This window comes from Xenopus tropicalis, chromosome 1 (assembly GCF_000004195.4).
Source record: "Xenopus tropicalis strain Nigerian chromosome 1, UCB_Xtro_10.0, whole genome shotgun sequence".
Classification (NCBI taxonomy): Eukaryota; Metazoa; Chordata; class Amphibia; order Anura; family Pipidae; genus Xenopus; species Xenopus tropicalis.
In genome coordinates this window covers 116,825,388-116,852,458 of record NC_030677.2, presented here as the reverse complement: position 1 = coordinate 116,852,458, position 27,071 = coordinate 116,825,388, and the positions used below count along the sequence as shown (strand labels likewise).

The 27,071-nt window shown below is 37.1% G+C and overlaps 1 protein-coding gene across 1 annotated transcript in view; it reads right to left on the bottom strand.

The window, feature by feature from the left end:
* The window catches only part of grin3a (glutamate receptor, ionotropic, N-methyl-D-aspartate 3A), a 183,265-nt gene that overhangs the window by 98,181 nt on the left and 58,013 nt on the right, over positions 1–27,071 (bottom strand). The window lies entirely within an intron of this gene.

Sequence of the window (27,071 nt, the reverse complement as noted above, 5' to 3'; positions counted from 1 at the left end):
AAAAATCAACAAAATCGGATTTTGGTGCAAAACAAATACGAATTGTGAAAAGAAATCGAATATTTGTAAATGCCTACCCTAGTGCCCATAATAGATTCCAAGATTACAGGCTGGCACAAAAGGACTCTTGAAGCAGATAGCGATGCAGATTAAAAAAAGAAATTTATTTGGTGACAAGACATCTCAAAGGCACAAGCCTTACATGTTTCTTGCCTTATGGGGCATTTAATCATAGGCTAATAAACAGACTAACAGCCACAGTATTTAAATAAATAAGCACCAATCATCAGCAGCTTCTGACCTTCCAATCAAAATGAAAAGCATTTTACCAACAAATACTTAAAAAAGAAAAAAAACAAAATGAGAAATGCCATATTTATTGTATTATACAAAATGTAACAATAGTCAAAAACCCACTACCAGAAACATTAACAGTAGTTTACACAAAGCAGGACACATTATATTCAAGGTTTATCCCCTTAAGCTGCCTATTGCCTACATGAAAAAGCTACATTACTTCTTTTTGAGTAAGTTATTTAGGGCATTGCCTCCTCTTTTGTGTTGAAAGATTCTTTCTATGCCAACGACTGTAAAATAACCTAAGGACCGGCCTGTGCACTCAGCAAACTGTTTAGCAACCATGGTATCATTATTCACATTTTTTTATTCAGAATAACACGACCATGTTAGCTAAATGCAGTGGTCAGAACTGCTGAGTAACTTATCACCACTAAGCTTCCATCATAATCTGATCTTGACACTGCCAGATGCAGAAACAAAATTAAAGCTATAACTAGAGACCCGAGTCATCCAGGGCATGAACTATCCATCTGGCACAAGCCCAACTATTCTCTTAGACACACAAGGCCTGAAAGCATAAAAACTAGAAGCAAACAATTATTTAATAGTGTCTTCCCAAAAGTAGTTAGATTAATTGCAAATGATTATTAGGACCTGTCTCACCTTATTTACTCATTGAACTATTATGTATTTTGGCATAGATTTGACCCATTGCACAGTTTTTTCACATATTCTGTATATATTCGAAGAAAAAAACAACTAAATTTGTCTTACTATCCTATGCTGCACATGAAATTCCTCTGTACTGCAGTACAAATAGAAATAAATTCCCACTTGACTTGACCTGAGCTGTGTATCCAAAAGCACTAAACCGATGACTGGTCCAAATAATAGCCTTTAAACCAGTGTCTTACATTTTACTATTGACTTTCAAGATTCAAGAGCATAGTTTGCTTTCTTATTTGGATCAAGGGTGAATGTCGGAGTATGCCCGTGACCCCAGATAAATCCACCTGGACACTTAGGTAGGGAAATGCACAAAGGTAAGGGCCCCTATTAGTTCAACCTTTCTGCCACAGTGGGCTTTTTTTGTATTTATACATGGAAAGTATACCCCAAATATTAGTTACTGTATATACTGCTAAAGATCTGCAATGTTATTGTTCCTTTAGCACAAAAAAGTAGTTATATTCAATTGTGGTTTGCATCTCTAATTTGTGTTACAAAAAAAAAAATCTGGTTTTAGCTAGTGGAAGATGCGTAGGAATACACATTCTTTTTATATACAACATAAAACAGGAGTGCAATTAGCTATCACCAATGACCCCAAACATATACAGGTATCGGACCCCTTATCCGGAAACCCGTTATCCAGAAAGCTCCGAATTACGGAAAGGCCGTCTCCCATAGACTCCATTTTAATCAAATAATTCAGAATTTTAAAACTGATTTCCTTTTTTTCTGTAGTAATAAAAAAGTACCATGTAATTGATCCCAACTAAGATATAAATAACCCTTATTGGAGGCAAAACAATCCTGTTGGGTTTGATTAATGTTTTATTGATTTTTTAGTAGGCTTAAGGTATGGAGATCCAAATTACGGAAAGACCCCTTATCCGGAATACCCTTGGTCCCAAGCATTCTGGATAATGGGTCCTATACCTGTATAATCTTACTGTAACTTTCTGAAAAAATGTTTAGCTCACTTTAAGATAGCCTAAGTCTGATAATGATCAAATAGACACAATTAGACACTAGACCCAATTAGATAAACTCTGCTCCGTCTAAAATAAAATAGGTCTTATCAAACCATTCCCCAATGTGTATCTTCATAATTTTGATTTACAAACATGATTAGGGTTACGCATGAAAAAGATGGCGTGCTTAAGGATAGTGATCAACAATTTTAGTTCTACAGGTCTTCAATTTCTGAGCTTAATCTCTTATAAATGTCAGCAAGAAATTTCACCCTGGCTACAGGATTTAACACTAGCTACTGGCATTAGGATGGAGGGATGCATTTAGACTGCTTCTGGCTTCTGATAAATGAAGAGAAGACAGCAGAGTATGGTGTTTACATAATAAAGATCTCCCATATCATTACTCATATACTATGCTATACTGTTATATATGAGATCTTATTGCACAAATATATACACACTATCAATCTATCTATCTATCTATCTATCTATCTATCTATCTATCTATCTATCATCTATCTATGTATCTGTCTATCTATCTAAATCTCTATCCATTCATCGTTTCAATATTGTTTGACTCATAGTTATGTTTATAACCAACCATTGCTCTTTTATAGATGTCTGTGGCGAAAGCCTTAGCCTATTATTGCATTGTGGTTGGGTCTATGCATGGAGATACAGTAGGTAGATAGGTTGATAGCTTTGTGCAAAATAATATACTGTACTAAAAAAGGATAAATCAATGAAACATGAATTATACTTAGAAATATAAGGGGGTATCAAGCCCCTGACTCAAGTGCACTAGGGGGTGTAGAATCATGTGACCTTGTGCCAGTCAATAATTGGGTGCGAGTCTGGCAATTACAATTATATGGCAGGTGTTAAGTATAGGGCTTCTTGCACCTTGTGCCCCCCTGCCACTCTTAAGTACATTCTTGCTGAATGTAGGTAGTGATGTATTCATCTGTAAAGCTGAAGTCCTTGAGCTACAACCTGTGTAGGGCTGCCGCAATAAGTATAATAATTATAACAATTAAACTCTTTTTACTTGACATACATGATTCACATTAGAAAACTGCAAAAACCTGAAGGTGGATGCACCATCAGTTAATAATGCTTAAGTTTAGTTTTACACATTTAGTTTAAAATAAATACTCTTGGGTTCAATATTATTGTCACAGACCATTATATTGATGGGTATCAAGTTTATTTCCTAGTAAACAAAGCTATTATTTTTAACATACCATTATACAAAACATGTTAGTTGCAAACAAAATTGATTTCCCATAGTACATAACAAATTAATTACTTCCTCTCGTTAAAAATTAATTTTCACCAAGGTATTTCTGTGCGTTTTAATGGCCACACGGTTTGGTATGTTGCTGTACAGTTAAAGGGCTATACTTTTCTTCAGAATTTTGCACACTAATACTGATATTGTTTATGGTATCTCTCCTTCCAGACAATGACCTAAATTACTAATAATGTCGAACTTGGCAAATTCAATTTTTGGCTGTTAATATCATACCACTAAATTGTTTATATGCTGAAGAGACTGGCAATCTTATCAGTATTTATGAGTACATTATCACTTCAGAATTTATCATTTGGGTTAAGCCTATGTAAATTTTTAGTTAAATAGTATGTTATCTTATTGAGCACAGAACAGATAGTTCAATATACATTTCAGTCTCTGACCCAGTGAACATGGGGACACAATACAAAAGACCAGAGCAGCGTCAAGGCAGGTGGTCATTTAAAGCTGCCACCTCCCATTTCTTAGTTTATGGGCCAAGAAAACATGTGCAGGAGGCATGTGAAAGCTTCAAGTTAATACTGGAAAATTACTAATAATAATAATACAAAAAATTCTTGATAACCAATACACCAGGACTACTTGCCTACTCCATTGGGTCACCTGCCATGCCGGCCACCAAGCTGCACTGCACTAAGGTGGGCAAGTGAGAGCAGGGCAGGCCTCACTCTGAACCCCTACCTCCTGGGACCTTTACCCAAGAAGGTTGAACTGAACTCAATTAAACAGATGAAGTCACTTTTGTTCTGGTGTTTAACACAAAATAACTAAACTCATGTAACTCCCACTTAACACAGTAATTACAGAGTCCCATCTAATTAAGGAGTTGCTTTAAGTAAACAATGGTGCTTCTTGAAAGGTTAAATGTGTTAAATGAGTTTACATGATTTAAGATAACACAGTTTCTTCACATTGTCTCGAGTCATGACGCATTTAACTCACAAATCCAAATGGCTTCATCTGTACATGGGGATACTAGCCCCTTTCACTCTGGCAAGCCTTTCCCCAACCAACTAACCAACAGCTGTGACTAAGCCAGTAACCCAACGGGTGAGGACTTCCCAGGCACCATAAAATCCCCCTTCAAACTATTTTAGGGTGGGTGAGAGGGATGCTGCTCTTCATGCTGCCATGGTGGATCTGGTTCTGTTTCCTGGCTTTAGTCTCATAACAAGGTACGCCTTCCCCCTCCTATCTTTGTCCCCCACTAGGAACCCTTATGCCTCCTTGCCTTGCTAGTCCTGCCAAGGTTTCCCCTATGTGACCCTTTGGTGTCCCATTAGCTTTATCCCTTTCAAATAGTGTTAAAGTCTGAAATAAACTCAGCACACCCAGGCTGCAGGGCTAACCAAGGAGACACCATGCTGTTTGTATTTATAATACGCTCATATATACTTTGAGCTAATAATAACATTTTTTATGGAGGATACCATAGCAATGGCTAAAGGGGAGTGCACATTTGTGGTCTATTTTTTATACCATGTGCCTAGTTATTAAACATAACAGGGCAAGAAATGACGACAGTCATCTGTTTCATTTACATCTTTAAGGTTTATTGCTTGGTATCACAATTGATGCAGAACTACTTCATTTAAATGCTGACCAGTCACACACTAATGCTTTCATGTTTTTTAGACTGGGATCTTTTTATATTTTGAGTGATTATTTGTACTTTTTTTTTACATATGTCCCATATAATATATACAGAGCACTACTGTATAAATCTACAATAGCAGGTGTCGTATTATACAGAATAATTTTATCTTGGTTACTTTATTATGTATGGGAATATTTTTATATTCATACCTATACATGTATTTATTTAAATGTGCTGATTTTAGAATAGATTATGGTTTCATGATGTATTAAATAAAAATGTTATTCTATGTTTTAGTTGGAGTTACTGCCATAGATTGTAATTTCTATGTACTGACACTCAGGCACTGTAGAGTTTTGTGTTGGTTTCAGCAAAACAAATGCAGACAGTGTGTTTACATAGCAACATGGGGTCCACATTTGACCCATGTAGTTATCAGTCAACAGCTTAATGAATGTTAGCCTTTGTACTCCTATTTATTCATACATTTCAGTAGTTTAGAGGTTGGAAACCCATTACAAATATGGTGCCACCTCTGCATTAGACATTAAAGCTATTTTTTCATACTCCAATATTATCCGGGCTATTTTGGCTACATGTTGAAGAGTTTACTAGTGATGAGCGAATCTGTCCCCTTATGCTTCACCAAAAATGTCACAATCTTTCAAAAGATTTGGGAAACAGCGAAAATATTGCGCAAAAAAAAAATGAAGCGCAACTTTTTTTGTGTGTTGTGCATTAATTTTTTTACACAGACGACAATTTTTAAAGTGCTGGCGACATTTTTTTGTTGCATAACGATTTTATGGTGAATTTTGATGCCCACTTCGCGAAACAATCGGCCAATGACGAAACTCAGAAATTCGTCACAAATCCATGCCTGCCGAGTTTACTAGTCAGGTAACCCTAGCTCAGATATTACAAAGATTTGGATAATGTGTTTATGACAATCTCAATCTAAATCAGCATGGAACTTGCTCTTAATTCCCTCTTTAAACTCCAAGCCTAAAACAATACCAGATCCGTTCCAGGGTTGCTTGGGAGAGGAAAACTCATTTATTTAAAGCTATGGCATAGGTGATAAATCTAAAAAAAAATTTTTTAACCATTGTGGGAGGGTAAATGTTCAATTTACAGGATTAATATTTGTAAAATGCATATTGAGAAAATGATCAGTACTTTAAAATCATTTTTATCACTCCATTAAGCACCGCATTGTTCATCAGATCAGAAATATCACTATAGTTTCAAAAGCACCAAGAATAGAAAACCATTCAGCAATAAAAGCTTTGTGTCATGTTAAATAAAATTATATCTAAAATATTAGTTAATTGCATATGTTTTATATCTATAATATAAAAATGATTTCCCAATTCCTCTTCAGTCATTTATAACTGCAAAGGGCAATTTTAGGTGCAAATTACCATTTTTTTTATCCACAATGCAACCTTTCCCCCACAATTTTGGCATAATTGAGGCCATGAGGTGGCACTGCACCACAAAAACTGGGTGCAAATGTTCTAAAAATCTTCGGATGTCATTATTTCTGGAGCTCGCCAACAAAATGATGTATACATCCCAATTCTTTAGGAGCAGGTTTGCTGCTTCAATTGGCACAGGCCACCGTGAGAACCCTAGAGCTAGGCACATCATCACAGAAATGCTGATAAATAAGGCTTTCTGTGGAAAGTTATTCCAAAATGTCCTGCAAAACTGCACTTTCTTCCATCAATCAGTTGCAGTCTCACTAAAGATACAGATGAAAACACCAGAACATTTGCATTTGGCACACCATGGCACCCATTTCTGAACTCACAATTCAATTTTGTAAACAGAAAATTTGGCTCTGTTAGTGCATGTTACATCTACACATGTACCATAACACAATAGCACAGAATGAACTGGACACTAAAATTGGAAATGACGCCATTTGCACACATTTTGATGTAATAATTGCATGCCGCAACTTGCATGTAATTTACTGTAGTTTGTAAATGACCTTTCATGTGGGGATGGCACACAGTTAATCTTATAAGTGCAAGGGATGCCTTATGGCGCTTCTCTCTTCTCCAGTGCATCGTTCAAAATGGCAGCTCCCATGGCTGCCACGTGGGGCCCGGTGCTGTTGTAGTGATGTCATCTCATCTGGAGCGAACAATGTAAATAAATAGAAGCTGGAGACCTGGGATAACTGCCTGAATTATGGACTTTTTTGCAAGTTCCTGGGTGTGCTCTAAATTGCTAATTTTGACTGTTCGCCTGGTTCCTTAGCCTTTTTCCTGTATTTGACTGTGCTGTTTTGCTGCCTGAGCCAACCTGTGCCTTGAATATGACTTGAATATGAGTATTGGACTACTTGTTTACCAGAACTAAGCTTACTTCTTGGCCATGATGACAAACCCTGAGCTGAGTGGGCTCTTACAATAAGATACACAATATTTGATAGCTCAGGTTCTGATATTGCATGTTACGTTGAAATATATTTTATGCAGCAAAATAAAAAGTAAAAATCAATCTAGCTATGTTATATTCTGTGCTCTCTGGTCGCAGCTGAATTGCTGGCTTACTTCCCTTGGTTTATACATGAGTACATTGATTCTTGGTCTGCATCATGTAATTGGTGTGTGCATGAGTTTTGACTGACAGCCTCCAGTGTTTCTTGAAATATCTTGAAGAAAGGAAAATGTGCAATGAAATAGCTTCTTGGAAAGGTTTGTGACCTCTCTATGGGTCCATATATCTATAGAAAGAATTTGTTCTGTATCATCTATTATATCAAACAATTCATATTTATAATGGTTTTGTTTTGTGTGCCTCTCACATGTGTGAATACAAATATTTTCGCCTTGTAATCTTCCAAGGAAAATGCGTTAAAACTGCATATCATGGCAATGTAGAAGGTAGTTCATGCCTGCTAATACAGTATGCTTTAGTTCACTTAATGACCAAAAATGCATCGATCATTTGCTCAGATCTCAGCAGCAAAATGGTACATAAACTGTGGTCATTACTATGTTTTTATCTGTGTATGAAAAGGAAAAGAAAAGAGAAAAAACTTGCAAAAAGAAAATAATAGATAAAAAAAAAAGAAAAAGGAGAAATACATTCCCTTTTCCCGTGTAGTGGATAAAATTCTTAAAACATGATCCTAACACAGTATAATCCAGTGGTTTTTGGGAACAATCAAAAACATTTGAAAGTTAAAGTTTTCAGTAGTTATTATTTGCTTTTAAAAGAGATGCGGTATAAACCTCCCTTATTTTGAGCCCCCTCTAAAGTAGGCATCCCAAACCTAATGACTGATGCAAGAGAAAACACCCCAGAAAAGTATCACCATTAGTGAATCATTTTGATCGCCAAGTTAACATAAACGGAAATAGGCTATGGGATGCAATTTATACAAGCCCAGTCCTAATGCAATATTTAAGCCAATTCTTTCCAACTTTCATATAGTTGACCCATTAACCAATTCAACAGTGCCCGATCAAAATCTTTTGTTCCAAATCAATGTATATAATCAGGTATTTAACAGTGAGCCATAAAAGTAAATGTGCATTCTGGCATTAGCGTTCATCGTTTTCTCCATATATTCATCATTCTATCCAAATTGGAAATAGCAGTGTATTGTATGCCACAGATAGAAAATAGACTGTAGCTAAGACACCTGATGGTAAAAGAAGGTAAGTTATGTTTAAGTTGGTTATATATTGCTGGAACAAATCAGCTATTGGAAAAGAGAGCATGGCTTGCTGCTCTTATGATGCTGTATCACTCCCTGGCAGTGTTAAACATTTTCTGTCTCTTTAAAAACTGTTTATGATGGTTCTCTGTCTCATTGGCATTTAATGGTGCATGACTGCTCTCTGTCACTTTGGCATTTAATATTGTCCAATTTCTTCCTCTTTCTCTATGGCAGTTAAATATGAATGATCACTCTATATGCCGTTTTCATTTGATGGCGTTAGCTGGTTCTGTCTTTCTTTTACAGTTGGTGCGTTACTGTGCTCTGTCTCTTGCAGCTGGTGCCAAAACTGTATGCATTTCCATTATGACCTTGCTTACTGTGGACATTTGATTTACATTTGACAGAAATACCTGACACCCACACTAAATAGTTGGTTTTAAGTGACCCCATACACAAAAAGTGTAAGAGTGAAGCTATTTCAATTAAAGACACCAGGCTACAATGTTCATACATAATAAAAAACAAAAAAAATTGATAATAGCTTATTTCCTATTTGTTCAGAGAATAAATTGCACCGTAGCACTTAATGAATAATGCATGTGAAAGTGAATAAAATTATTTTATTTATACAGTAATTTCATGGATTTATCCTGCTCCAGAAAATATGCAAAAGGCAATGCTGTCCAAATAGGCAGCATCTATATATTTTACAAATAGCATTTCTTTTCTTTTAGCTCCACGTCTCTTGTCAGCTAATAAAACCACATGTGACATGTCATTAAAGTATACAGCTATTGTGGGTGAATGGAACTGTAAGCTTGACTCATAAGTGACACCATAATGCTTCCCTATTTATACTGCACTGCAGTGAATGTCATGGAGAGTTGCTCTGTCTTTAAGTTACATTTTGCCGCCCACTAAGTACCAAGATTTGTTAAAATAATTAATTAATTAATTGCTTTTAATAAGACAAACACTTCCCCCTAAATGAGAGTGTTATTAAAAAGTATTATGGTGTACCCCTGGGATCAATTGGTCGGTCTATCTATCTATCTATCTATCTATCTATCTATCTATCTATCATCTGTCTATCATCTATCTATCTATCTATCTATCTATCTATCTATCTATCTATCTATCTATCTATCTCTGTCTGTCAATCTATCTGTCATCAAATGATGACAGATCAAATGATATTGGAAGCAACTGAGTGTGCCAAATGCTATCCATTCATTTTATAATAAGATGTATATTTTCAATCCTTGATGTGGCCAGTACTTCAAATATCAATTATTTGCTTCCCATGATCTGCTGGTTTAAGGTTTTGCTTCCTTCTTACTAGATGTTGTTTCATGAAATGTCCGTGGGGGATTATTCTTGATTGTGTTTTTCCAACAGTGATTTTATGATCTCTTGATGTTGTACTATATGTCAGCAGTGTCTTGCTATATGAGCTGACAGAGCTTATACTATGGTAATAGGCATTTCCAACTCAGTACACATTCTCGCTCATCTTTATTGCTCTTGTGTTTTCTGTCAACTTGAATACATAATGTCAGTTTTCTTCATTTTATGTTTATGGCAGTTTACATTTGTCACATCCGACATGTATTGGTGTCATAGATGAGGGAACTGATTTGATCAAACTGTATTATTTGCATATAATATGAAGTCAATTTATGCTTCTAAAGAACGGTATGTACATCTGCTTTACGCATCAGTCAGTCTTCTTGCTTTGTTTAAGAATCTTACTGAACCATGAAAAATGTCTAAAAAAAAGTTGCAACGCTTAAAAAAATGGGGTTGTGTCTAAAATATGTGCAGCTATTCCAGCCTCCTGCTTTATGTCAGTTGCACCTGATTTTACAAGGGTTATTTTGAAGGCTCTATTGCCTTTAAGGGGGAGGCATTACGGTGTGATTGGGATCAAGGACAAGGTTAAGAAACACCCAGATGGATATGACACACAGAGGTACTTATCGCAGCTACATAATATTGGTATATACCCTGCTATAGATAATGATAATTGTCTCTGCTGAAACACACATAGGGGGGCCATTTACAAAACTTTGGTTAAGTATTTATGATAAAATCATATTTTTTCGAACTTATTTAACATTTCGGAAAGATTTTTTAAGCATGGGGCGGTGTCAGCCTGCACTTATCCACAGACTGATAATCCACCTGTGTGCACTTACAGAGAAAGATTTTCATCCTGCTGGGTAAAAATGAAAAGCATCAATTGTCGTTTGCCCTCTGTTTATCTCCATTTTATTCTCAATAATATTTTTTAATAGTGCCTATTATCTGTTATGTAAATGTGACCCTAAAACCCTACTGGAGCTTGATTTGTCCCCATATTATTACATGTTAGTTTATCCATGTAAATAAATATATTAGAGATTCTGAAGCAAACAAAATTTTTTTTCCAGGGCTGGGTAATATGTTGTATACAGAACCATTTTGTTTCTTGTTGTTACTTGCACTTTAAGTCTACTCCATCTTTAAACATTAATGATCACTAAAGGGACTAGAAAGATTCTTATGAATTAAATATAACCAAACATCTCATGGGTATTTGTGTTACATATTTTTTTTTATTGTGCTAGATTTTTTCTTACTTTATATGAAAATTTGGCAGTTTTTAAACAATCCATATTTAAACAATCCATATTTAAACAACATGCAAAGCCAGTGGAAATGCATTGATAAATATGTGATTCTGTTAGCAGACTGTTACTAATTTTCTAAAATGAATGCTGCGAATAGAAGCCTTGCAATATACCAACGAAGGTTGCTTGAGAAAAGATATTATTGTTTACAGAATCAAGCTAGAGCTGACTACAATAAATTCAGCTCAGAACACATAAGATATGGAAAATTAAAATAAATGAAACTCATAAAAGAACACTTTTAGCACTGAAACCGCAACAGTTTATGAATGTTGACAGATTCTAAAGCTGTCAAACAGGTATAAAATAATGAAAGTTTTTTTTAATAAGCATTCAAACTGCAAAAGCATAAACATTATTTCAGATAAATGTAATCTCTTACTAAAAAGACTAAAAGTGCTAGTAAATTAGCAGACAGTCCCAGGTATGCATAAGAGGATCACATAATATGTGAATAATGGCTGAGCAGATAAGGATAATTCTAGAAATGGAAGAATTATTTCTGAGTGGTGAAATGAGGCCCTTTTTTTCAGGGAGGAATATGGTACACTAAATATCTCTTTAACCAGCTGTGGGCTGGGAGGATGACATTAAATGCTGATATTCTATAATTCATGGAAAGGGGTATGTACGTATGTATATTTTTATTTATAAAGCGCTACTTATGTACGCAGGGCTGTACAGTAGAATTCATTAATACAGACAAGGGGTTAAAGATAAAAGATTAAAAACAAAAGATAATAGATAAATACAAAGTACAACAATAAATACAAGGTGCCGTTGGAATAAGAGTCAGAAACACAAGATGAAGGAGGTCCCTGCCCCGTAGAGCTTACAATCTATATGGGAGGGGTAACTAACAGACACAAATGGGCAAATGTAAGTGCTATAGGTCACAGTGGGTGACATTACAGTATAAGTGCCAGTTTCCAGATCAGGTGCTGGGTGAGTGCTCCAAAAGGTAGTCTTTAAGTTTAGTTTTAAAAAGAGGAGGATTCTCTCCGGAGGACATCAGGGAGGGAATTCCAAATATAAGGGGCAGCAAGGCAGAAGGGTTTAAGGCGGGAAACAGCAGTAGTAGTGGGGGGCGCAACCAAACGGTTGCTCTGTGAGGAACGAAGGAGTCGGCCAGGAACGTACGGAGACACCAGGGAAGAGATGTAGTGAGGAGCAGAGGAATGGAGGGCTTTGAAGGTTAAGAGAAGGAGTTTGTAAACTATTCTTTGTTTAACAGGAAGCCACGGCCTTTAGCAGGGGAAGGGCCTAAACTCTCCTGGATGAGAGGAGGAGAATTCTGGCAGCGGTGTTTAATATAGACTGTAGGGGGGAAAGATGGGAGTTAGGGAGGCCGGTTAGCAGCAGGTTACAGAAGTCAAGTCGGGATAGGATGAGCGCGTGCATGAGCAGCCTGGCTGTTACAGTAGAAAGAAAGGGCCGGATTTTGGCAATATTGCGTAAGAAAAGGTGACAGGTTTTGACAGTGGTGTTAGTATGGTCAGAGAAGGAGAGACTGGAGTCAAAGATCACCCCCAAACAATGCATGGAATTGACAGGGTTGATGAGGGTGCCTTTAATAGAGATAGAAAAGGTGGGAGTAGGACCAGGCTTAGGCGGAAAGATCATTAGTTCAGTTTTTGTTAGTAAATGTACTGTTGATTGTAGTATATTTAGTTAAAATGCCTGAATTAACCCTACACACCACTATCACAGATAAAAGGGGAGAAAATGAGGACACAAATGAACTCTTTAAATAATAAAAACCATAAGGTCAAAATGGTCTTGAACATCAACTCAGTAGCATGTAAAATCACAGTCACTAGCACAATTCCTTTAGTTATTTCAGTATAATATGAATAAAAAAATGGAACCATGGGGCCATGTTATGTAATTCAAGAACCCATGTAATCTTTCCCCTGACACTGTGTCCCTGAATGGCAAGGTGCTACCAGGGCACTTTTCTTCCTCCTTGGTCTAGCCTCAGCTGCTAAGCTAGCTGTCCTGTATTCGTCTCTCACTATCTACAGTGAATTCCACAGAATCTGCCCTACTAGTGGCTAACCTAACTATGTAGGACTGACAATGGCTTACCTGGCACCTCTCTAAGGTAACTGACCTCAGAACCTGTGGTGTCATTCACGTCATCTTCTTCTTCATCCAAAAGAAAATAGGGCACACGACTCTTTCCCTTACATAGATGTCCTATGGCAATTGCCTCTCCCACCAAACTGACACTGAGGAGTACCTGCTCACAGAACCTTCCTAAAGGGGCACGAAATGAATGGAATTGACAATAACAACTGAATAAAATAAACACAATTAGGCCTATAATTAAGTGGTTTGGCCACAAAAGGTGTGGGTCTCTGACAAAAATGTTTCTTTGAATAATTTTTTTTTCTTTATGTTTTTGGGTCTTGTGGATTCCTACAGTGCTTGCTTATCCTTGTTGTTTGCAACAATGAATTCTATCTAATACGCTAATACCTTCTAGATCCAAACCCCAAGGCATACTGGGATCTACAGTCTGAGCAGCAGCTACTGCAGAAGCATTAATTGAAAAAAAACGTAGTAGAGGTACAAGCACGTTGTTAAATGTAAAAGCTTTGTATAATCTGTTTGACAATAAAACTGGTAATAAAATGCTATCTGGATTTTTATGCTAAAAGATATAAAAACATGCTGAAACAAAGATCCGTGCATTCAGTTTGTATTTATACATTTAACAGAGGATACGACGTTAGGTTAAAAGCCATAATGACAATATCTTGTTTTTAGTAATGCAAGTCAATATGCAAATGCTTGATGCAACCTTCCCTTTATAAGCGTTCTCTGTTCATACCCTGCTTAATATAATGACACACATCAAAATCCTTGAATAGAAAGACTTCCTCTGTCGAGTAATGCTTCCCCTGACTGAAATTAACCCTCTGATTTAGAACTACAATTAAGGAACAAGCTGAATTTTAAAGCTATGTGATTAGCTAACAATTCCTTCCCACCCTCATTCAAATGAAACTAATGGAAGTTCCACAAATATTTTACTAAAGTTCATTTACAGCCAAGAATACCTCTGAAGTGATTTACTTTGATGAGAGTCATTTTCACGAACCACATTTCCATGACACTAGAGGCCCAAGAAATTGAATAAATAAATGTGATAGCAGCATATAGGAGGAAATAATTTAACAGGTTACATATCTACAACATTAAAAAAGTAATAACTATCACAAAAACTTGCACTTTAGCATTCCATTCTCCAATAAGTACTATGCTCTTTTTTTTAATAGTGCAAACATTTTGTTCCAAAAACGGCCACATTTACTGTCATATGCACATATGGCAATATATTACTTACATTGACCATGACAGCTGGCTAACCTATCTGTATTGCGTATATGTTCACATTTAATTTGTCTATGTTACTTTAGGGTCATAACCCTGCGCGAGACGGAAAACAGTTAAAGAACATGATATCTAGTTTTTAGAATATAACTGCAACAAATCACAAATGAATTTCCAGTATCACGCACACTGTATCCAATATTCTATTTATATTCTCAAGCAATCAGAGTAAATAAATATGTGTTCTTGACCAAATATTAGGGATGCTGGTCAGTTTCATATAACAAGAAAATTAAACTAGCTTTACAATAGCAGCCTGATTCACAAGGGGATAGGTTTAATAAAGCTGCCCTTGAAAGCTGATTTTGCACACAAGTCACTCTAAAGGTCTGTTTGACAAAGTGTTTTAGAGAGAAAGAGAGTTGTTTGATCAGTGGAACAGAGGAGTTTATTCAATTAAATATACATTTTTTTCTGTCGGTAACAGTATTGTAAGTACTGGTTTGTTTTAGTTCTCCTGTATTTAGATACCTAAAAAGACATATAAAGGCTATAAAGGTAATCTCCCTGGTCTTAGTGCTCTTGCAGTTGCACAGGAAAAGTACCCCTTAAAGGACATGGAAAGGGAAAGTCACTTGGGGGTGCCAAAATGTTAGGCACCCCCAAGTGACTTTAATCGCCTACCTTTTACCCCGGGCTGGTGCCCCTGTTGGGAGAAAACAGCACCAGCCCGGGGTACCTGGAGCAATGCGCATCCTCCTTCCGGCTTCGTTAAGCTGCGACTATGCAGTGGGCGCATGCGCAGTAGAGTGAATAGTGGAACTTTAACAGAGAAGTCGGCTTTTCACTCTACCGCGCATGCGCCCACCGCATAGTCACAGCTTAACGAAGCCGGAAGGAGGAAGCGCATTGCTCCAGGTACCCCGGCTGGTGCTGTTTTCTCCTAACAGGGGCACCAGCCCGGGGTACTAGGTAAGCGATTAAAGTCCCTTGGGGTGCCTAACATTTTGGCACCCCCAAGTGACTTTTGCCTTTCTTTGTCCTTTAAGTTTCAAGTTGCTGAAATATTCTCCTTCTGTATACTGCTCTTGCAACCTTTTGCAATGCTATGTAAGCAGGTTGGGTAGTGCTAGGGTTGCCACCTTTCTTTTTGAAAATGTTCTGCCCTATTGACAGTGGAAGGGGTTGAAGAGTGGGGCAATAACATAAATGGGGTAAAGTTGTGATGTAAAGGGGCAGGTTGTGATGTAAAGGGGGCAGGGTCATGCTGTGAACAGGCAGATTGGGCAAATCTGGGAAAAGTTTAATGAGTATGGGAGAAAAGGCTGGGCTGGAAGTGGCAATTGGAGGCAGGATGGGAAAAGAACAAGCAAATGCAAATGTACCAGAAAATATATTGCTGGAAAATTTGAAATACTAGCTCCAGTCTTGGCTGATACAGTATTTTACCAGATAGGCCAGTAAAATATCCGACAAGTGGCAAAGGCTATGTAATGCTTAGATATGAAGTGGCAAAGGCTATGTAGTGCTTAGATATGAGGTGGTCCCTGAATGTGTACATTTGTATAACAGACTAGTGCATGCTTATTAGCACCTCACTTTCCATAAGAAGCCATAATGTATGGAGATGCTGTCCTTTGATTGCAGTCTAGACAATATCATAGCAGTAGTCAAGCTACTTGCTTTGCCAGGCCCAAACTGGGAGTCGGGGAAAAGGCCCCGTCAATAACATTTTACAGCAGCCCCTCAGGCATTAGCCAGAATCCATATATTTCCAGTTTGTGCCTGAGCATAGTTGGTTAGAAAAACTCTGGAAGTGGTGAGGAAATGATTTTATAAGCAAAGGGAACAAGCTTCCAACAAGAATAAGCTATTGAGTTTACTTGGGGGTATCCTGTATCATTCATTGTCCCTTAAGAACCAGTGTAATTGCTGGATTTCAGCTTAACAGCTCTAAGAGTGGCACTCCCAGTTTCTAAGCAACAATTGTCATTCAAGAGTAAGAAGGAGAGCTTTCAGCTAATTTTCATAAGGTAATAAGGTGATTTTTGCACAGCCACCCAGAGCTACTAAAATTTGCAGGTGCTGTAGGCCATAGACCACAATGTGGCTTGTGTGCCAATGCCCTTTCTTGTTAGTGTGACACCTGTAAATTATATTTATGAGCCTTAAATGAAACAAGCATTACAGTGTCAAAATAAATCAACTCCATTATATATATTTATCTGTATACATGTCATTAATTTTGAAGCACCATGTAGCAATTTCAATTAGATTATCATGTAATTGATTAATATTAAAGTCTTCCCAAAAATACAACAGTGTCAATCCTCTCATACATCATTTAAATACCTTCTCTGCTCTTTCTACTTTGTAGGTCAAATATTCCTCTAGCATCTTTTAATGAGATGAGCCCTTTTTCAGCTGATAAATGTCAGACTAATTGTGTTACCAGTTTTTATAATGCATTTATTTATAACATTTGCTGTTGACTGCCACACACATTTTGTATTTTTAAGGAAAAAAATCATAATGATAGAAATTACTTAGCCTGCTTCAGTCTAAACAGACTAATGACAGAAAATCCATGGTCTTTTATGTGATTAAAACTGGGAACAGAAGTAACAGTTAATGAATAAAATTCAGTCATTTCTGACCTTTAGCAAATCAAGCTCTGGAGCGATCACATCAGTGGCAGACGACTTCAATTACTAAGGGCACAAGTGCTAGGACATTAAAGAGCGCAAAATATCTTACCCATGGTGCAAAGTGCAGAGCAGTGTCCAAACATGCAAAAAACATGGAGGTCTGTGACTGGTTTTTGCTCTTTGCACCCTGCCCTGCCTTTATTATATGAGGAATCACCAATTGACTCTAATTTGTAAGGGCTTTTCTTTTCAATTACTTTATTGAAAAATATTCCTATTATAATTATTATTTTTTGACTAACTCCTTAATTTGTGCCCAAATTGTTTTGGGTTACACTGTGTTAAGCAAAATACTTTTCACTTCTTAACATAATCAGGAAAGCTTTTGCGAGTGCAATTAAATGGCAATATATACAGTTGTTACTGATGAACTGATATGAATAAACTACATTAATTCTTTAGGCTAATGCTACCCAGGAGGCATTTTCTTAGTTGGCTGAAATGGCTAAAACCAACTTGGCCTCCTTTATATTACCTCAATGGGAAACAGTGAAAAAACTCACCTTTTTTTTTAGCTTTTTGGGGGATATCTGTGAATATACTGTCTTTATTTTTTCTTATATAATAAAATATATAATGTATTGTTTAATAATGAGTGTGGTGCAAACTGATTATTAAAAACACCAGTTCACAAAAAAAAAGTTACTAATTTACTGCTCAGTAGGCTCCAAGAGATTTCTCAGATGGTACACATTTAATAGCCTGTGTTGCTACTCACTAACTGAAATCAGCGGGTGGGCAGGGGCGCTGCTTCTATGAGGCAGGCAGTGTCGGACTGGCCCACCAGGATACCAGGAAAACTCCCGGTGGGCAAAGGTGACAGTGGGCCCTCCTGCTTCTAACTATTTAGCCTATTTCAAGGTCATTCCCTATTTCTCTATGGGAACAAGGAAGCTTGATAGATGGAAGAATAGAGTATAGTAAGTAGAGAAAAGAGACTAGGATAATAAAGAGGGAGGAGAGGAGAAATTAAAGTTTTGACAGTGGGCCCATGGTCCAGGGTTTTCTGGGGGGCCCCTGCCATCTCAGTCCGACACTGGAGGCAGGGTAAAGAGACTCTTCCTTCAGGTGGCAGCATTCCACAGGTTACCAGGGGCAGCTTTGGAAAGGCTGAATCAGCTCCGCAGGTGGGACATAGGGAACTACATTATCTATTCTCATTTCTGAAGAGTCTGGCTGCTCTACTCACTAATGTCCATCTATCTCTCACTCTAAGGGGCACATTTACTTACTCACTAACGGGCCGAATGCATCCGATTGCATTTTATTCTTAATGATCGGTATTTGGCGATTTTTAGGAAAATTATCACGACTTTTTCGTTGCCATTCCGAATGTTGCGCAAAATCTGGCGATTTTTTCGTAGCGTTTGGATTCATTCAAGCTTCAGTATGGTGACTTTTCTTGGGCCAGGTTGGAGCTGCAGGGTGCCATTGAGTCCTATGGGAGGCTTCCAAAATCATGCTAAGTCTGAAAGTTTCGGCCGCTGCTTACGAGCGCTCAATACGAAAAAGTCGCGACAAGATACGAGCGAATTGTAATGGCAGCGAAAAACTCGCGTTTTTTCGCGCAAATCGTATTGGTAACAGAAAAGTCGCGACAGTTTCCGAAAAGTCGTAAAGGCGCCGAAAAAATCGCAAAAATACGAAAAAGTCGCAAAATGTACGTTTTCCAATCGGAATTTTTCCAATTCGGATTTGAATTTGTGTCTTAGTAAATCAGCCCCTTAGAGTGAGCTATTGCATTCTTTAGGTTCCTGGATAGAATCCCCCCTCTTACATTGGGTTCAGATTAGCCTAATACAGGTATCATCTCCTTTTTACATACAAGGGGAAACTATCTGGGCCTATAACCTGCAGGGCATACCTAACATGGATAGGGCCACTTCCTACCATCTCCTAATATCTCACAAAACCAGCCAAACAGCCAGGGTTACAACAAAACATTTCCCACAGTAAGGAAAGGACAACCCCCTTCTAATGTAAATGCAATATCTGTAATTTCTGACTTAATGTTATTGTAATTACTGATTATATATGTGACTAATTTAGCACAATGTACAGATGATATTTTTGCATAATATTGATAAAGACCCCATGAATGTTTTATGATTCTTCCCAGTACAATAGCTACACCCTAGAAGCCCCCAGAAGATAAAGATGAACCTTTCAAGAACACAATGAAGTACCATTATGCTTTGTTCTCACATATTCCTGTTCTTCTTCTGTTAAATATTGGAAGGGTTATTTGCTATTCGCAGCAAGTTTCCATTTAGTGCCGACAGTTTGTCAATACTGATGGAAGAGGCATAAACATTAGTCTCAAACTTAACTTGAAGTTTTGAAGTCCTTGCTTCCCTTAAAATGAAAAACGATGTACAAATTGCATCCGATTATAGCTGGACAGCTTTAATCTTACACATTAAGTTGACAAAATTGCATATAGTTGGAAAGTCTGTTTATAACTGCCATTCTTTGTTACATTGCTTCAAATAACTTTAAAAAAAATCAATGTTACAAGCGTAAGTGAAAGCATCAAATCCAATTTTCCAAGTGCATTTTATAAACATCTGTCTAGAAATACCAAATCTTAGTTTCTGGCAAGTATATCAGGGCTTTTAGCCCCATTTCCTCTATGGCAACTCTAAATGAACTTAGTCTGGAGTTTGCCATGTACTGAAGACAGAACCAGGGAATCCTGATGTGACATATTCACAGACATTGCACTGAATCTTAGATTTTCTATAAGCAAAAATGCTGTGTTTTGTGTAATGCCACATGTAGTAGATCAGCATCCATTATAATTCTATTTATCATTTATTTATTGTATTCTTAACCACTCCTATATTATGACAGCATCTTTACAGAATTCTCTTTTTTAAACCTAGATAATTACAACACGGGGTTAATAAGCACATTGTGCAAGTTTAGACTTGCCGAAAAATACGCTTGCCAAAGATATGCTCCTACCTATGCCTGCAACCGAATGAATTGAATTGTGCTCGGGTGCAGGCACATGTAGCCAATAGCCGCCTAAAAATGCAAGGCTACATGTGCCTGCACCCAAGCTTATTCAACTCATTCTGGTGCAGGCACAGGTAGGGGGAGTTTTAAGCATATGGAGCGTATTCTCGGCAAGCGTTTTTTGGCTTCCCAAAAATATGCGCCATACGCTTTGTGTGGCATGAGCCTTAAATGCTATATACAGTAATTATGGACCAAATTTTTATCAAGGGGACATTTGAAATACTGCAAGAGGTTACTAGAGAAGAACAAAGTGGTCGACCTGGAAAAAAAGTTTGAAATGTAAGGTAGTGCATTATTTTATAGAGTTTTGTAGGTAAGGATTAGGAGTTAACATTTAATGCGAACAAATATTGAATGTCCTTATCCCATTAGGATGCATTTGTCAACTCACATTTGTTAAACTTGGGTAAAAAAGGAAAATAATAGTTTCCAAAACAAATAAAATGTTTAGCACTGATCAAACATTTCATAATTTCCACATTTTAAACATTAAAGACTGAAACAAAAGGGGCTATTTGCTACCTGAAGGGCAAGGTGCAAACTACTGTTTGTTTTGCACTTTGCTCACTGCCCTGCAGGTAGCACAATATCCCCCTGCCCAACCCCTACCTTCTGTGTCATCCAGATGTTAGTTTTAAATCGAGTCCTCATCAGGCCACCAACTGCCCTATGGCACCTATTAGAGTGAAGACACACAGAGCTACTTAGGAACAGCTACTTGTCACAACTACTAAACGCCAGAAAATACCCTGCCATAGAGAATACTGAGAATTGCCTCTGCTAAAACACATATAGAGACAGTTATCAGTAAATGAGCAGCATTGTCTATTTCTGTAGTCACGACAAGTAGCTGCTACTAGTAGCTGTGTGTGTCTTAACCCTTATGAGCAGTTGGGCACATCTGACATTTAGGCTACAGTACAAGCACCCTACAAAACATAACAGTGAAAAAATCCAGGTGTAGGCATGTTTGCCTTTGATGGAGAACTACCACTCCATAGGGATGCATGCTAAGTTGTTTTGATAAACTAAGGCTTCTGAACCTACTGTATACATAACTTATGTTTTTGCATTTTCTCTATATAGTGCTTGCTTAGCAATCTGATCTGATCTGTGCAATGGTTGCAGGCAGATATATAATATGGTACTCTAATAGTTAATATAATTGAATAATCTAATATTTTTGTTAATCAAAAAAATCTGGCAGATGAAAACTATGCCAATTTGGGTCAGCCGCAAGATGTTAGAATCAATGGTAAATTTGTCTAATGTTTCCTCTGAACACACATTATGTACTGTAAGAATGTCACAAATAACAGATCAATTGCAACAGGTCATTTGAAAACAGAAACCTATCCACTTCAACGTACTGTAATAACAGCCTTGAAAATTAAATGGAATAGAAGGTTTTTCTTTTTAAACTCATTTTATTCCTTAAAATGACCTAGAAAAGACGAAACATGATAATGGAAATAGAATAAAAAGGTAAGTGAATAAATAATATGTATTCAATATAACTGGGTACTGTAGAACAGACATTCATTTATATTCTTGGTTTTTCATTTCTTTGTTCAGAGAACAAATAGAAAAAAGTGTGTGGATGCAGATTCATATTATTATGCAGTGTATTTGGGAAAATCAGTTGTTTAAAGTAATTTGTTGAAACCTAAATTTGCCAATTTACATTTCAAGAATAATGAAATTCAATATTAAAATAAGCATTACTGATACAACAAAATGATAAATACATTGAATTATATTTACCTTTAAATTACTACCTTAAACTAATGCATAAATTAATTGTACCATGTAGGGATGAGCAAATCTGTCACAAAACACAAAAAATCTGTCACAAAACAACGAAAAGTCCTCGAAACACATTTGCTGCGCGTCTATTTTTTTGTCGCCCACGTCTTTTTTGGCATGACCGTGGCCAATTTTGATGAGACCACACACTTTTTTGACACAACCATGCCCAATTTGACAATTAATTTTTACTCTGTGAATTTTCACGGAAGTTTTGCGAAACAAATTTGCCAATGGTGTAATGCGGAAATTCGCTGCAAATTTATGCCTGACGAAAAAATTTGCTCATCACTAGTAGCATGATGTTTCAAACCAGCCAATACAGATTAATAGATATGAGCGAATCTGTCCAGTTTCGCTTCGCCCGGGAAAATTCATGAAAGGGCAACAAAATTTGGGTAACGACGTCGTCACCTGCGTCTTTTTCATTTCATGTGTCCATGTCTATTTTGTGCGACCGCGCCTATTTTGCCGAGCCTGTGCCCATTTTGACACGATTGGGAGTTTTTGTGGTGCTCAACAAATTTTTCTGCAGCAATTTTTTGGCACTGCCGAAATGCGCAGGTCCGCTGTGAATCCATGCCTGGTAAAATAATTCCCTCATTACTTAAGATTTATAGGTCAAAAAGGCTTTTACAGTGGGAATAAACACTTAGAAGCTTGTATATCAATTTTCACAATGAGAAATTACATTCAGTGCAATGGGGAAATTTCAGCGACTTCTCGCTCAGTGGGTTTTAATTTCAGCGATTCCGATAGTTTTGAATGACAATGCTTTCTTTGTAAAATTGCTTGAAAAAGGGTCTCATAGCGATTTGGAGTGATAAGCAATTTGAAGTAGTATGGTCGGTTTAGGTACTGATGATTTGTATACTTCTCTTTGTAGAGACAAAACAGTCAGTCTGTGCAGGTAAAAGTGCAGGTCTTCAAATAGATAATATCATAAGGGCAAGAAAGAAGGGGTGGCATATGATAAAGGGGAGCAAATGGTAAATAAAAAAGGGGCATGGAAATGAAAAAAAGCAGAAGGGTAAGATCTAAAGTTGAAAGGAGCAGAATGACAAGAGAAGAAACTCAAGAGAAGAATAAAAATACAAATGAAAATAAATAAATGAGGGGGGCAGAGGGAACTTTTTACATTAAAAGTGGATAAAAGTAATTATTGCCACAGAGGGTACATTCTGTGTTTTGGAGTTTTTCAGAGTGGGTGAAAGTGCCTCTCAAAACCACCCTTCACAATCAGTCCAGGGTCCTGAGAAAACAGAAGCCACATGGAGTGTGGCACAGAGTGTCAGCTGTTGTCTCTGCATCCCCAGAAATCTTCTGCAACATGGTGAACTATTGGCATATGTTGTTTGTCTGCTTTTTTTTACACAGTATTAGGTTTTTTTTCCCCACAGTTTTGTGTTATTGCCATAAATATTGTTTATTGCCCAGTGTGACTAGCGTAAAAGCTAATGCCACTGCATAGTAACTCTTTATAATTTAATTTTACTGATTTTTATTGCATTTTATGTGATTGTATTTCATTTCAACCAATAATATTGCATTTTCAGTTCCACGTAGCTTTTTGCTGTTGCTTGGTTATGCCCATAAAATTTTTAGCACCACTTGCTACAGCCAGGTCCAGGGTGGCAGGATCTTAAAGGCACAGTTGAGTGTAAAAATGAAACTGGGTAAAATGGATAGACTACGCAAAATATAAAATATTTGTAATATAGTTAGGGAAAATGTAATCTATAAAGGCTGGAGTGAGCAGATGTCTAACTTAATAGCCAGAACACTACTTCCTGCTTTCAGCTCTCTAACATCTTAGTCAGTGACTTTAGGGGGGGGGGCACATGGGACATAACCATTTCTGTTCATTTGTGAGCTTGCAGGTCAGATTCAAAAGCAAACTGACTGAACATGTACGTCCCATATGGCCCCCATCAAGTCACTGATTACTGACTGCTAATAGCTTAGAGAGCTGTAAAGGAGAAAGCTAAATTATGGCTATTACGTTAGACCTCTGCCCACTTCAGTCTTTATAGATTACAGTTTTGTGTGACTATATTGAAAACATTTTCTATTTTGCACAGACTATCTATTCTACCCTGAACTGTTCCTTTAAGACAGTGATCCCCAACCAGTGGCTCGTAAGCAACACGTTACTCACCAACTTGGATGTTGCTCTCAGTGCCCCCAAACCAGGTAGTTATTTTTGAATTCCTGACTTGGGGGCAGGTTTTGGTTGAATAAAAACAACATTTACTACAAAATAAAGCCTCCTGTAAGCTGATAGTGTGCATAGAGGCTGCCTAATAGCCAATCATAGCCCTTATTTGGCACCTCCATGAACTTTTATGATGCTTGTGTTGCTCTCCAAGTCTTTTTGCATTTGACTGTGGCTCATGAGTAATAAAGCTTGGGGATCCCTGCTTAAAGGGTTCTCTGACATCAGTGTGTTTGGTTGTATATAATTCACCAGAAAAGGCAGGCTGGATGCAATGGCCAACCATCTGGAACTACAGGAGAGCATTTGAATGCAAGCACCTTAATGAATTGTGTCAATATGCACTCCATTTTAGAGCATCTAAACTTCCAGTTGTGTTTGTAAATGACCCTTCTACTCTTTGACCTGCTGCACAAACAGTATGGCTGCATTTTGAAAGAGTGCCATAACCATTTAGAATGTGTAGAATGAGTAGAAATGACAAATAAGCATGGTATCTACCAGATGTGAAAGCTGCCTAGAACCACTTATTCTTCATTTACCAATGTAATGGATATTGTTGCCTTGTCACTTACCTCATGTTTTCATATACAGTATTCATTATTTCTATTAAAACCCCATGCATTTACTCTTTTAACAAAAGGCTGAATCCTGCAATGTACACCTGTTTATTTCCTTACAATTACTTTATTTTTTCCTTAAATATATTCTTAAAAGTTATTGCTACACCTTGAATTTCCCCTGATACACTATAGGCTTGTATGATTCATAGCCTAATTGTTTTATATGATGCAATACTTTACTTCTACAGTGTTTTTTGATAATTGAAAATATAACTGTATATTAACTATCTGAGTGTAATATTCTTCCACCTTGTATATACAACTGGTTGCTGCAACTGACAAACCTAATCTCAAAAGACCGGTGATATCTACTCTCTCCAGGAATCTGAGTTATCTAGATATTTTGCACACTGTGCTTACATAGCTGTGTTCTACCTAAAAGGTAGAGAGAAGAACACATGACCAATCTAGGGGTTAAATACAGTGTAAGTATTGGTGCTACAGTACAAAAAATTAGACGATAGTTTTGATAAATCTAAAAAGCAAACTTTGCTTGCTTTCTGTGGGCAATTGCACTGGTGCAATTTAGAAGCTTGTGGCCAGCCAGCCTAAGGCAATGTTGCTTTATTAACATTTAAACAGCGAGCTAAACCAGTGAAACAAGAGTAAAAAAGTAGTTAAAATTTCCATTAGACAAATTTAAAAGAAAATCAATAGGCACATTATGTGGCCTTCAATTGGCATAATGCAGCGTTAAGTCAGAAAAGCATTCCCTGTCAAAGGCAAAGCTTTATTCACTTTCCTGTACTTCAGGTAAGAATTTTTGAGTAAACTTGTAATCTTATTTTAGCCAAAGATGCAGGTTATATACACTCTTCACTGCAGACGAGCAGAAAAAGAAACCCTTACTGGCTTTCTCTCAAAAGGCTAGGTGACATTAACATTTCCTTTAAAGTATGCCTTGGAGAAAAATACCTCTCTTGCAAAGGTCAAAGTAGTACTGATTCCCAAAGTTACACATATAGCAATAGGTCTACACAGGTTTTATCCCATCGGAAAACTAAGACTATTCTAAGAATCACATGGAATAAGATTTTGCCTGCAGCCATGTACTTCATAACACTGTTATTGTTATGTTGATACATGTGCATCAGTCCTTATCCCTGTCATATAATTGCTATTTGCTTGCCCTAGTTTTTCCTAAAGGTGCATACAATGCCTACATCCACTACACAAAGATTTTATTCTGTACAAATTCTTTGGCTGAATATATTTGGCTACAGATCAATTTTAGTGCTATGTGCACTACAAATACCTGATATATAATGAAATAGTAGTTGAGGCTGAAAAATGTTTCACTATCAAATTTAATCTAATGATTAAACTATGGTCATGCAGGGCACATGCCCGGAAGGGGAGGGGGAGGAGGGACTCACTTTACAAGTACAAGGCATTATAGACAGATTACAGGGGATCTTTTTTCCCATAAAAATGATCATCGCACCAGAGGTCACCCCTTTAGATTAGAGGAACAGAGCTTCCATTTGAAGCAGCGTAGGTGGTTTTTCACGGTGAGGGCAGTAAGGTTGTGGAATGCCCTTCCTAGTGATGTTGTAATGGCAGATTCTGATTCAGATTCAGGGTCCTGGATGAGTTCTTGAACAAGCATAGTATCCAAAGCTATTGTGATACTAAAATCTACAATTTTTTTTTTACAAGTATTGAGGATAGTATACTGTATATAATTTATGTGAGTGTATAGACAGTGTATATTCTTTTTAACCCAGCTTAACAATGTATCTACAACAACCACTGCACACAATTCACACACTTGATGGTGAGCTGATACAAGATGTAAATCAACAGAAAAGTAACATCGAGTCTAATGATCTATAGCCAGTGACCGACAGGGCAGCAGATGCTAAATAGGCCATTATTGTAGAAGGTACAGACAGAACAGACTGCAGAAAGGTAAAAAGAAAACCAAAAAAGTGAAGCAGTGATAAGAATTTGAAAAGGAGACTGAAACGTAAGGAATGTTTTAAATATTCAGGTTTCATGGTTACTCCCAAGCCCTTTAAACCAAAAAGTGATATTGTTCATCAGGGCTTATTTCCCTACTACTGACACTATTATTAACACTGTAA